General features: G+C 41.2%; 2 long non-coding RNA genes across 2 annotated transcripts in view; one reads left to right on the plus strand and one right to left on the minus strand.

The window, feature by feature from the left end:
- Positions 1-14,536, minus strand: part of LOC309352216 — a 450,312-nt gene that overhangs the window by 50,641 nt on the left and 385,135 nt on the right. Inside the window, exons 8-9 of the long non-coding RNA XR_014161138.1 lie at positions 7,180-7,321; positions 6,488-6,563 (exon numbers count right to left, since the gene is read on the minus strand). This is a non-coding gene — a long non-coding RNA (uncharacterized lncRNA). The remainder of the gene's footprint in view (positions 1-6,487; positions 6,564-7,179; positions 7,322-14,536) is intronic.
- Positions 1,801-6,448, plus strand: LOC309352444. The gene is made up of 3 exons (XR_014161322.1): positions 1,801-1,938; positions 5,011-5,744; positions 6,126-6,448. It is a non-coding gene; the product is annotated as an uncharacterized lncRNA (long non-coding RNA).

Raw genomic sequence — 14,536 nt, forward strand, 5'->3', positions numbered from 1 at the left:
ATGTTGAAGATGACCATGAATGTTTCTGGACTCAGAAAAGGGGCATACAAATGGGTTAGTTTTCGATCCAGCTACAACACATTTAGCATCCATTTTGATTTAACTTTGGGAGCTTCTGGCTGCCAGATGGTGCTGTGGGGCAAATGTTATCACTGGCAGGTGGCCCTGCCTCTGTGTCACGGTACCAATTCATGCCTAAGACCTATTTTGCTCCTAGTTTTTTGCTCTCATCTCATAAACTCACAAAGAACACTTTCCCCAAGAGTATTCTTTCTGCAGAGAGCTGAACATATGCCTTAAGAACAGCTTCTTTTCCATCAATCCTGATGTTGATGGGCCATCACACACTAACGTCCAAACATGAGATATGCGTTTGGCTTTTTATATATATAAAAAATAAGCCTTCTGAATTTCTCATTGAAAGTGTTGGCAGCCAGCCCATCATTTGAAAGTGAAGAAAACATCTTGATTTAACATCTGAGCAGGGATTTTTTTTTAAAAAAATAATTCATTCTTTCATTCGTTCTTTTTAATCTGTAAACAATTGGACCATATGTACTGTGACGGAAACATGAAGGCTTGTGACAGAATACTATTTAAGGAACCTAGTGCTTAATTGCTTCTCTTGATTAGCTGAAAAGGAATCTACATGCCCAGTTCCAAAGCTCTGATGAAAATATATAGAGCTGTTAAAAAATGGTTCTTCAATGGAAAATTCAGGTAGGAGCAAAATGTGTGTGTGTGTGTGTGCTGCAATGTTCGGTCAAGTAGTTGGTTAAATACATTGATTTAAAACATTTTAATTAATTAAAAAGGAAGCTCTGACTAATCAGTTGGCAGAGTTTTTATTAGTTATAATACAAGTGCTTATGAAAATTGCAGATGCAATTGTAAGCACTCTATTAATAGACATGCCTTTGTATGTTAAAGAGAGACAGAAAGCTTTTTTTTACCATGGTACCTGCTGTAACACATGCATTTCTCCAGGGCAACAAAGTAGGCTTTTTTTTTGCTTTAGAACTACTGTTATTCTCCAATGCAAATTTATGAAGATTTATATCAATTGGTTTATCTATTCATTAAAACTCATTGGTTTAAGTGACTAATGCTACAATCATCTACACCAGGAATGGGGTTCTTCCTTCCTTTTGGAAGTGCTTTGTACCTACAAGTTTCAGATCATCAGATTATTTTTCTATTTAATTAATTAATTAATTAATTTCTATACCGCCCTATACCTGAAGGTCTCAGGGCGGTTCACATAAAATATCGAATACATAAAATCAAAACAAAACCAACAACCCAATAAAAGAAAACCCCCCCAAAGAGCCAGCATTTTTTTAAAAAGGGTATAGGATGTAGATCAAGTCAGGCAAAGGCTGATGTCATTGTGATGTCAAGCGACTGCCAGGGCTTTGCACTGAAAATGCTGCTAAAATGGATAAAAACGTTGTTTCAGCAGCACCTTGCAAGATACTTCAAAGTCCAGACTTAAGGACTTCAACACACAGCCAAACTGAGCAGGACTTAACTTCGCAGAGAATCAATCCTGCTCATAGAATCATAGAATTGTAGAGTAGAAAGGGACTCCAAGCTTCATCTAGTCCAACCCCCTGCAATGAAGGAATCACAGTTAAAGAATCTCTGACCGATGGCCATCCAACCTCTGTTTAAAAACTCCAGTGAAGGTGAGTCCATCACCTTCCACTGTTCCACTGTTGAATAGCTCTTCCTGCCAGAAAGTTCTTCTGAATGTTTGCCAAAACCTCATTTCTTGTCATTTGAGTCTATTGGTTTAGGTCCTCCCCTCTGAAGCAGTAGGAAACATCTGGTTCCACCATCCATCTGACAGCCCTTCAGATGTTGGACTGCCCTTGTATCTGGACCAGAAGCTGCAACTGATGCAGGATGCGGTGGCCAGAGTGCTCACAGGAGCAGGTTAGTGGCAGCATGTTACTCCTTTGCTGAGAAAACTGCACTGGTTGCTGATTTGCTGCTGGGTCAGATTCAAGGTTATTGAGTTGACTCAACAAAGCCCTATGCATCTTGGGTCCAGACTACACTGAAGATTGCCTTATTTCTTCTGCTCCACAGTGATCCCTGAGATCTTCTATTAGGGTATTTATGGTGCCCCACCCACGCTGCACAGTTTTGATTGGCTTCTTCCAGGGTCTGAGCTTTCTTTATAGAATCATAGAATAGAATCATAGAATCACAGAGTTGGAAGAGACCACAAGGGCCTTCGAGTCCAACCCCCTGCCAAGCAGGAAACACCATCAGAGCACTCCTGACATATGCTTAAAGACCTCCAAAGAAGGAGACTCCACCACACTCCTTGGCAGCAAATTCCACTGTCGAACAGCTCTTACTGTCAGGAAGTTCTTCCTAATGTTTAGGTGGAATCTTCTTTCTTGTAGTTTGGATCCATTGCTCCGTGTCCGCTTCTCTGGAGCAGCAGAAAACAACCTTTCTCCCTCCTCTATGTGACATCCTTTTATATATTTGAACATGGCTATCATATCACCCCTTAACCTCCTCTTCTCCAGGCTAAACATGTCCAGCTCCCTTAGCCGTTCCTCATAAGGCATCGTTTCCAGGCCTTTGACCATTTTGGTTGCCCTCCTCTGGACACGTTCCAGTTTGTCAGTGTCCTTCTTGAACTGTGGTGCCCAGAACTGGACACAGTACTCCAGGTGAGGTCTGACCAGAGCAGAATACAGTGGCACTATTACTTCCCTTGATCTAGATGCTATACTCCTATTGATGCAGCCCAGAATTGCATTGGCTTTTTAAGCTGCCGCGTCACACTGTTGGCTCATGTCAAGTTTGTGGTCAACCAAGACTCCTAGATCCTTTTCACATATACTGCTCTCAAGCCAGGTGTCACCCATCTTGTATTTGTGCCTCTCATTTTTTTTGCCCAAGTGCAATACTTTACATTTCTCCCTGTTAAAATTCATCTTGTTTGTTTTGGCCCAGTTCTCTAATCTGTCAAGGTCATTTTGAAGTGTGATCCTGTCCTCTGGGGTGTTAGCCACCCCTCCCAGTTTGGTGTCATCTGCAAATTTGATCAGGATGCCCTTGAGTCCATCATCCAAGTCGTTGATAAAGATGTTGAATAAGACCGGGCCCAAGACAGAACCCTGTGGCACCCCACTAGTCACTCTTCTCCAGGATGAAGAGGAACCATTGATGAGCACCCTTTGGGTTCGGTCAGTCAGCCAGTTACAAATCCACTGAGTGGTAGCATAGTCAAGACCGCATTTTACCAGCTTCTTTACAAGAATATCATGGGGCACCTTGTCAAATGCCTTGCTGAAATCTAGGTAGGCTACATCCACTGCGTTCCCTTCATCTACCAGGGTTGTAATTCTGTCAAAAAACGAGATCAGGTTAGTCTGACATGACTTATTTTTCAGAAATCCATGCTGACTATTGGTGATCACAGCATTCCTTTCTAGGTGCTCACAGACTGTTTGCTTAATGATCTGCTCCAGAATCTTCCCTGGTATTGATGTCAGACTGACTGGGCGGTAATTATTTGGGTCCTCTCTTTTCCCCCTTTTGAAAATAGGAACAACATTTGCCCTCCTCCAGTCTGCCGGGACTTCGCCTGTTCTCCAGGAATTCTCAAAGATGACTGCCAGTGGTTCTGAGATCACATCTGCCAGTTCTTTTAATACTCTTGGATGCAGTTCATCTGGCCCTGGAGACTTGAATACATCTAAACTAGCCAAGTATTTTTGTACTATCTCCTTAGTTATTCTAGGCTGTGTTTCCTCTGCTGAATCATTTGCTCCAAATTCTTCAGGTCGGGCATTGTTTTCTTTATTGGAGAAGACTGAGGCAAAGAAGGCATTGAGGAGTTCAGCCCTTTCTGTGTCCCCTGTTTGCATTTCACCATCTTCTCCTCTGAGTGACCCCACTGTTTCTTTGTTCTTCCTTTTGCTACGAACATACCCATAAAAGCCTTTTTTGTTGCTTTTAACCTCTCTAGCAAGCCTGAGTTCATTCTGTGCTTTAGCTTTTCTGACTTTGTGTCTACACGTGCTGGCTATTTGTTTGAATTCCTCTTTGGTGGTTTCCCCCCTTTTCCATTTTTTGTACGCATCCTTTTTTAATCTTAACTCAGTTAAAAGTTCTTTAGATAGCCACCCTGGCTTCTTTAGGCACCTTCCATGTTTATGGCAGGGTCTGCTATGTGAAACTCATTGTTAACTCATTGTTAATAGAAATCTGCCAGACGTCACCCCTGCTCTCTTTTAGACATCTTCTAAAAACTGTATAGTTCAGACATGCGTTAGGAATTACACTTTTTTTTACCAACCAGTTTTTATTGACATCTAACTGCTGCTTTTATCAATGTTATTACTGTTGATTTGCATTTTTATGTTGTACATTGCCTTACTATATTTCCCATGGAAGTGTGGTTTGTAAATATTTATGAATAAATGTGTGACCCAAGTTGTTGTAGTGTGGCATATATGGGAGTGCATTTTAGCTTGACCTATGGCACTTGGTCCATAACCAGAATGAACTTCAGGCTTCTTAAGTCCCAGAGCTTAAAGTGCAACTTCTTTTTTTACTAAACTAGGTTCTAGATTATAAATGTGGTCAAACTGATGAAAGGTGGGCATCTAGCATTAGCAAGAAATGTGATAGATAGATAGATAGATAGATAGATAGATAGATAGATAGATGATAGATAGATACAGATTTAGAGATATAGAGATATAGACACACACACACACACACACACACACACAAACATACACTCAGTGCTTTTTTCTAAAAAATGTTTAAGGGTACTCTCCTTTTGACTCAAAGAAAATCTTCATTTTATAGTTCAAATTGGGGGAAAATGAATACAGTAACTGGACAAAAGTACAAAAATGTGAATATATGTGTGTGTTTCATGTATTATGGGGTCTCTAGAAACAGTAAAGATCACCTATCTTAATAATAATAATAATAAATTGATAGTATTTGTTGTACTTGATTCTACTGAAGGAAACCTGTTCCTAGATGAAATGTGTGCACATTTCCCCACAACTTCCATGGGATATCTCTGACAGCAAGGGATAGTACACTTTGGACCCATCAACAGAGGACGGTGGAGGGGTCTCCCTTTTGCTTCTCCTGAACCTGAATTCCTTGATTGAAGACCAAGTTCACATTTTTCTCTTTGTTGAATAAATCTTACAATTCCATTATTTAATACTGTCGATGCTTTCACATACTCAATACAAAGCCTGGCCTCAAACATCCACTGCTGAGCCATCACTAAGGCCAAAATATAGATTGACCTGGTTCACATGGAGTGCTAAACCAAACAATGACGTAACATGCATGTGGAAGCCTGGTGGTTCTGAGGAAGAGATCATGGCTGCTGCACTCCTTCTCTGGTCCACCTGCTGCTGTGCTACCCAAGACTAAGCCATGGGTTGGCTTCACAGGTGGATTTGCTCTTGGTGTGCTGCTCATTGTTTGTATCAAAGGGACAAATCATGAATCCAGATTCAGCAGACATGTTAGCCAAATCATGGCTTAAGCCCTGAGCAACACAGTTTAACCCCAGGTAAGATGGCAGCAGCTGGAGTGCTACTTCCACAGTCTTCGGTCCAGGAACCCATACACTTGAGCATACAATACAAACCATGGTTTGCGTTCATGTTATGTGCAAACTTTGCCCCTGTCTCATCACCAACTATTTAGCATACAGTTGTTCTTCAAAATGGTGATAGGTAAAAGGTAAAGGTACCCCTGCCCGTACGGGCCAGTCGTGTCCGACTCTAGAGTTAGGTGCTCATCTCGCTCTAGAGGCCGTGAGCCGGCGCCGTCCGAAGACACTTCCGGGTCACGTGGCCAGCGTGATGAAGCTGCAGCTGGCGAGCCAGCACCAGCGCAGCACACAGAAACGCCATTTACCTTCCCTCTATAAAGCAGTACCTATTTATCTACTTGCACTTAAGAGTGCTTTCGAACTGCTAGGTGGGCAGGAGCTGGGACCGAACGACGGGAGCTCACCCCGCCGCGGGGATTCGAACTGCCGAGCATACGATCGGCAAGTCCTAGGCACTGAGGTTTTACCCACAGCGCCACCCGCGTCCCCAAAATGGTGATAGATTTGTGCAATTGTCCCAAATTCTCAGTTGTCCTCGTTCATCCCCCATGCTTCCTCTTGGGTACCAATACCACCCAACACAGCTATTCTAGCATATATGCCGAAAGGCATATAATATCCAGTATCTGAAGACATTGTTAGCTGATAACTCAAGCAAACTGAATTCTTGTCATTCGGGGATGGGGAAATACAAAATTGTGAAAGACTTTGGAACATTATTACACAATATCTATTTAGAGTTCCACTTACATAACATATGAGTCGATATACAAATAAGCATGTGCCTGCCTTAAGGATAAAGACATTTTCGTGCATGACTAAAATATGAAGACTGATAAATAATTTTAATATTTCTGAACTTACTGTTTGGAGTGCCATACAGAAATGCGAAAATAAAATGCATTTATCTCTTTGTCTCTTCCACTTTCTTTCAATTAATCTGTTAGATACGGGTGAAAACAGTATAGTATTCACATTATTATTTCCATTTAACAAAACTGTAACTTATCTCTCTAATATACAACCTTTTACCAACGCAAGGAAAAATAACCATCTTTGATGCACGAACATTAGCATTCTTAATTGATCACTGCTGAGCAAACACCACTTTTGGAAATAGCTTTTTAAAAACAACAATATTTTTAACAACATGTTAATGGCATCGGTATCAGTTCTTGTGAGCTTCTGAAAGGAGAGAGATCATTATTTTTCTCACCTCTAGTTTTGCAGTCCCCAACCCCCACTGATAAGATAATTTTGAACATCGAATCTTAACTCTGAAATTAGCTACATGTTTAGCCTCAACTGATTGACAGTACTCATTAACATGAATGTAAAGCTTTAATATTTAAAATCTGCATTTTATTAATATTTCATAGGGGGTCATAGGTAATGTCCATGTGTGAGAGATAGAAATGGAAGGAGGAGATAGCAGAGGAATCCAATTCAATTACTTCTCCCCCTAATTGCAAATGACTTCAAAGATTGAGGTACTCTCCCTCCTCCATGACCTTAGTGCATACGCTAGACTTCATTAGGAAACACTTTTTTTGTACCTGTCAGTAATCTCATTCTAATGTGGGTGGTCAGGTTGGGAACAGGATCATTGCAGAATTCATTGAGGTTGGGAATTGCCTCGGAGGCAAGGTCCGGGTGACATGGCTCAAGTTGGTGGCAAGGTCAAATCTTAGTGCTGGGCTGAGAAAAGAAGGTAAAGTATTATTTGTCATTTTTGTAGATTGTGTTCATGGCACAATATGAATAATCTATACAGTGGTACCTCGGGTTACATACGCTTCAGGTTACATATGCTTCAGGTTACAAACTAACCCAGAAATAGTACCTCAGATTAAGAACTTTGCTTCAGTATGAGAACAGAAATCGTGCTCCAGCGGCGCAGTTGCAGCGGGAGGCCCCATTAGCTAAAGTGGTGCTTCAGGTTAAGAACAGTTTTAGGTTAAGAGCGGACCTCCGGAATGAATTAAGTTCTTAACCTGAGGTACCACTGTAATCCCTAAGATCTTGCATGGAAACTCAACATCACCCTCTGAGCCAAGGTGGAAAAGATATTTATTTGAGGAAAGGGGAAGGAGATAGGGGTGCTGTTGTCCTTTTGAGGGTGTCCAAAGGACCCCCATCCCACTGTTGGTACAAGCTGCATTGATAAATCAAGGTATCTAGAGGCTGGCTCCATCTGCACTATACATTTAAAGCAGTATCATACCACTTTAAACAGTTATGACTTCCCCCAAGAATCCTGGGAACCATAGTTTGTTAAGGGTGCCAAGAGTTGGTAGGAGACTTCTGTTTCCCTCACAGAGCTACACTTCTCAAAACGGTTTAACCAGGGCCGGATTTAGGTTTGATGAGCCCTTAAGCTACTGAAGGTAATGGGGCCCTTTATATGTCCAGCTGTCCTTTGTCAGCAACAAATTGTCACCGTTTTTTGTGTCGAATATATGCTATAGGGTAATTTATGGACCTAATAGGTATCTAAAGCCATTTGCCGCTGTTGCTGTATGTAGGTTTTATTTTATTTATTTTTTAACTTACATTTCGGAAATGTACATCCAGTTTTTTTCCTTATTTTTTTAGGGGGGCTCCCAAGAGAGTGGGGCCCTAAGCTATAACTGTTTTAGCTTATATTAAAATCTGGCCCCGGGTTTCACCAGCAATCCCTTTTCTGGGAATTTAAGCTCTGCGAAGGGAATGGGGTCTCCTAACAACTCTCAACACCCTTAACAAACTACACCTCTCAACATTTTGGATCCTGTACTCTCAGTTTACTGATACACTTCTCATATTACTAGCCTTTTATTCTCTAGTTAAGTACTCTCTATATATTTGAAATGGCTGCCTAGTAAGAGAACACCCTTGGGAAATGGAGTAAAGGCTCTCCTTGGACCTAGTCAATAACACGAGTACTTTCCCTCTCTTGTTAGCAGCTTCTCTCCTGAGATTCCCTTTTAAAATGCATCTTGGGAATAGCAGAGACAAGTGACCTCAGTAACATGGGGCATCAGAGCACACATGGATCAGGAGTTAAATACTCTAGGTCTGAAGTTATTATTATTATTTTGCTCTACTTAGTATTCCATACCCAGATTTTGCATAGGAACATCAGGGAGGCACAAATGTTTCTAAGGCTGGATCTAGACACATCAAAGAAGCGTTTCAGTTAAACTTGCTGTAAATCTAAACAGGGAAATCCAGTATGGAAAAATGGGAGTCCACAGCACCATCTGGTGACACAGTGTTCTGTCACATATAGAACGCATATAAATCGCTTTTTCTTTACCAATCTAGCTGAGTCCTCAGTACACTGATTGACACAACTGCTTGGAGAGAACAATCAGTAAAATTCAGCTAAAGGACAATTGAGATTGGTATCTAACTTGGTTCTGAACAGCTTAGTTGTCGAACAAATTGGTTCTAGAATGCTGCAAACCGGTTTGTGAATGTTTTTTGGAAGCTGAATGCCATTGGATTGGAAGCTTCTGCAGTGAATCGGAAGCTGCACCTTGGTTTTCGAACGGTTTCGGGAGTTGAACGGACTCCCAGAATGGATTAAGTTCGAAAACCAAGGTACCACTGTACATCCCAACGTTTTTGGGTTGGGTTCTCCCCCCACCCCCCATTGATTTTATTTCCTCAGCCTCTAGTAGCTGAGAATTGCATACCATTATTTGAAATATTTTACTCTGTGGACAAGCGATACATTTTCCTTCAGCCTATAAGATATAACCCCAAACATTGCAGGCATAGTAAGTATGTATGTTTTAGAACAGGAAGAAACAGAAAACGAATGCCAGCCAGAACATTTACAATATGCACTGTTTAAAGAAAAAAATGTGTTTGATCTTTGGCAAGTTCCCTGACTTTGAACTGACACTAGACAAATGATTATGGAGACAAGATTTGTGAAAAGCTTACTCCTCCACTTGTGGACTCCTGCATTCGGCTTTACTACCAACATTCCTGACCGTGTAGGAACTTTGTCCCCCTCACGTGCAACTAAGGTCAATTATTTTTGGTATATTAAAAAAGGAGGGGGGGAGGGTTTTTCAACCACGGAGCCTCAAATTAATTTAACATACATTGTAATGGGTTCTAAAATAACAGCATTTTAACTGGGGAGTTCATTAAGCATTTTCACAAATGCATAACCATTATTTTGCTTAGTCAGATGTTTCCTCAAAGGAGATTTCATTCACTTTAACTGCAGAATGTGCACGGTGAATAAAGCAATTTAGGGTTTTTTATTTACATTTTACCACTGATCCTGCTTTATGCGGGGCGGGGGGGGGGGATAAGTTGCAAAAGAACAAAGGCACTGTTAGTCAGCATTTACTTCCCAGATATCAAGGCTTCTTTTTGCTTAAAGATACTGTGGTGAGGCTTTTTTCCCAGGTGGGGGCCCAAGTCCCTTCTAATTCCTGGATCCTGCCCGAGTCCCTTCTAATTCCTGGATCCTGCAAGGATTCAATTGTTGGAATAGTCAGGTCAGCTTCTTGGTAATTGCCTAAGTATGGGTTGTTAGGGTAATAATGGAAATGGCTCTGTACCAGAGGGTGAATGGGTGGGTCTCCCTCCCTCAACTGGCTTGTAGTTAGAAGGATTAAACCAGAGATGAGGCATGTGTGAGCTGGTTGAGAAGCAGGCTGCAGGCAGAAGCCTGAGAGGGAGGGACATGCTTGATTTCTGCTTAAATCCAAGTCTGTGGTTATGGAAGAAGCAAGACCTTCTTGGAGTGCTGATGCTGTGAGTCTCTCCATTGTAGGTTCAGGTTGTAACGTAAAGGGACCCCTGACCGTTAGGTCCAGTCGCAAACGACTCTGGGGTTGCGGCACTCATCTCGCTTTACTGGCTGAGGGAGCTGGCGTTTGCCCGCAGACAGCTTCCAGGTCACGCGGCCAGCATGACTAAGCCACTTCTGGCAAACCAGAGCAGTGCATGTAAACACCGTTTACCTTCCCGCCCAAGTGGTACCTATTTATCTACTTGTTGCTGTGACTGTTATTTTCAAGCCCAGCAAAAGCAGCTGACATCCTTGGGTGGTGACCAAGGGACTCTCTTTTCTCATGCTTCCATGAGTGCTAGACAGCTTTCATTATAATTGCCCACAACAACTGGAGTGCCATTAGCTGGATGAATGTGTTTTGCATATAACGCATACCCATGTGCAGACTGGAACAAGGCCATGCCTAGCTATATTTATCTGCTTATTTGTCTACCTTGTTTATCTATCCATCTACACATACACTTTTATGTCAGTACGCAGATAAATACGGACTGATAATTCTACTCTGGCAGCTTTGCCGATGCTGAATCTGCAGCTCTGATATGATGAATACAAAACTAAAGGTGAATCAACAAATAAATTGCAGCAATAATCACCAAACTAATCTTTTAGTTTTCTTTGGTCACAGGGAAATATATAGGCAACGTAAACTCTTCACCAAATTCAGATGGCTTGAGGGATCAAATTTGGCCACTACAATAGCTACAGAGGGATGCATATCAAATGAATATGTAAATAGAATTGCTAATTCGTCTTTTAGCAACTAACCAAAGAAATAAAAAAACCCAAAATCTTTTGTATAGTTTCTGAACATGGCAAATCATGGTCACAGTTTTTTGTTTTACAAAAACCTTTTGGGAAACCTTTAAGCTGATCTTGACTTCCTTGAGTGTTTGCCTAAGTTCCATTAGAGCTTTCCTCATAGCCATGACACTGCATGATATATCTATGCTGTAGCATCAACCAGTCAGAATTTGTATTTTAGTATGTTTTATTTGTTTATTCATTTGATAACGATTGGATTTTTGCCTTACTACAATTACATGGCATCAGCACAGGATTTGGGCAAAACAATCCTTCTCTCCCGCTAAAACCAACATAATCTTCTGTGTTGGAAGATCTGGATGTTCTTGATTGAGACATGATTTAAAGTGATTGCTCTAAGATGCTTATGTCAGGCCCTGCTGAAGAGGCAAAATACTATTTTGCATATGCACTCGGTGTCATTTCATCTAGTTCTGGTGTTCATGGGCACCTTTGAGTGTATATGTGAGAGGCAGAAGAGAAGACCACTAAAGGAGATGAGAAGATGCCTAGGGTCCTAGAGGAGAATGAATGTTTGCATGCAGTCTGATCCTAAGCAGAGTTATGCATGCTTAAGGCCAATGCTTTTCCAATTAAATGTTCAAAATACTAATGAAAGAATGTTCTTGCATTAAAAAAGGTCTACATCAATGGACCAGGATGTGGGAGACCAGGGTTCAAATACCCACTGAGCCATTAAGAAGCTTGCTGGATGACCTTGGGCCAGTCACAGTCTCTCAGACTAAGCTGCCTCACAGGGTTGTGAGAATCAAATGAGCTTTCATTTATTTCCCAGGCTGTGCTTTGAAGTCCCAAGAATCTGGCCTTCAAAGTGTAGTGTCACCTGAGGTCATAGTGATGTCAGGTGATTGCCAGATGGGTGCCACCCTTCTTCTGTCATATTTGGTCCACCAGGGGTGGGGAGATATGGATCTGGGGCCTGCTAACCAGAAAAGATTCCCTACCCTTGTTATATTTGTGTTAAGTCGGTGTAAATAAGCAGCAAAATCCTCAGCATGGTTTGCAATTATAGAGCCACCCACTTGTGACTAAAGGGTAAAACAATCTGTCAGTCAGAATTGCCCTATTTTAAATTAGGAGCAGTGCTTGGTGAACTAACTAACCTATCAAAACAAAAACTTCTTTGTTTTTCATGATGTATCTTGAACTATCATTGCTAACTGACAATCCTAATCCTAAAATCCTGACTAGAGAGAGGCATGACAGAGTCCCATTCACAGCTACAATGCTGCCCAGGAGTAAGGTAGGACCTCTAAGTGAACCAGGAACCCTTTCATGCAACAGACTTTACCACCAGGTTAGACTACGACAATGCATTGTACATAGGGCTGCCTTTGAAGACAAGTTTGGAAACTACAGCTAATGCAAGATGTGTCAGCAATTTCAACACAAGCTTAGGTATTTATTTCAGGCATTTATATGCTATTCAGTATTCAGAATCTCTAAGCCCTTCCTCCCAGGCACCATGCAGAAGGATTTCTAAACTCCCTCTTTTGGGGGCGGCCCTTCCAAGCTCCTTGAAAAACCACTGGTTTCGCCAGCTGCTTTTGACACATTGGAAGGAGGTGCTGTGAGGTGAAAAGCCACAAAGTACTCAAGAGCAAACCCTTGCTTGAATGCCCTAAAAGGGATTTTGCAACCTGTATCTAATCTGTCATACTGGTTTCTTGAGAGGGAAGCAGGGAAGGAGTGCTTTGGATTATAAGTGACCCAATACAAGGTCAAAAAAGGCATAAGAAAAACTGAAGGGGAGAAAATCCTGTTTGACTTTGGGATAAAAAAAATAAGCATGGTGACAACTTGTGGAGTAAAAGACTGGGAACTAGACTAATGCACTATGGATAAACATAGAAGGATTAATAAGACACCACCCAAGTAAATCATACAAGAAGGAAGGAAAGCAAGTGCTGTGCTTAGCTGAGGCAACAAAACAGCCTGATTAACAAGATGAAGTGCTGCTGGATGATCAGCAACAAGGAGGAAATATAGCCAGCATTTGCTAGATATATGGAGGTCATGATAGCCCCACACAAGAGCTATAGGCAGCATTGCCAGCATAAGGCAAATACCCGACTAATATATTTACATATGAACAGGGTGCCAACAGGCAAAGATCACATAAGTAAATTTTTAGACATTACATTCCAAATGTCAGGCAAGAAATATCACAGTCTGATTGATATGCAGAATTGTTGCCAGAACAGAGATGGCCAAAGTAAGTTCAAAGTCACAGGAAATGTTGTCATCAGCCTCCTGTAAAAATGTACAGTTGCTTGCTATTCTTCCTCTGCCTAAAGGTGACTATTACTATCTTTTCCCTAGGCTACTTGTTCAACGTATCTTATTATCATTACAAAGTATTATAATGGATTAGCTTCTCCGTATTGTGTTAGTATTGGAGAGAGCATGTTTGAGACAGCACACTGACAAGGTTTTTTTAAAAAGACATTTATTTACCCCCACTAACAATTACCAAGCAGCTTGCTTTCAAGATTTTCTTTTTTTAAAAAAAATTCTCTAAATTGCATGCTTGCAATTTTTTTTGTCTCCTGATTATTCATTTAACAGAGAAAAAAAGAAACCAAAAAGAAGTGAGTAGTATCTAATTAATATCTCCTAATGCCCAACTAATGTCAAGCATGACTCCAATTTATAACCAAACTATATCTTTACATTGAAAAATTCAATTACATTTACTGACACACTTTGAAATGCTACATTATTTATACTGGCAAACTTTGCAGCCTCTCTGTATATTTATTAACATTCTTTCCACAGTACCAAAGCAGGCACACAATACAGATCGCTGCATTCTTCATTTTTTAATTTTTCAAAGTGATATTTACATCTGCTCGGGTAGGAAGGGAGGAAGGTAGGGGTTGCCTCTGTCAAGGAGATCCGAAAGATCAAGCAGAGCCAGGAGTTAATTTGCCCTCCCATTTGATTCTCCAGGCAAAACAAGGTAACCTTGACATTTCCCTCTTCCTCCTTCTTTCCTCCCCTCCCCTCCCTCCCAATTTTTCCCCTCTTTCATTCTCATTCTTTCCCTCCCTCCCTCTCTCTCACTCACACTTCACTCTCAGTGCACACATCAACAATTTTGAGCTGTGAAGAGGTTCAATTGCCACCTTGGTGACTCACTTATAATGCACAAATCATTTACCAGGATAGCTTGAGGACATGACAATGACAGAGAGACATCTGTTGGGTGGATGGGATAAGAAAAAAGAGGTTATTCACAGCTGGTACATTAGCCATGCTAGCCACTAGGCCACCACAGTGTCCTA

The sequence above is a fragment of the Podarcis erhardii genome (assembly GCF_964252035.2).
Source record: "Podarcis erhardii genome assembly, chromosome: 11".
NCBI lineage: Eukaryota > Metazoa > Chordata > Lepidosauria > Squamata > Lacertidae > Podarcis > Podarcis erhardii.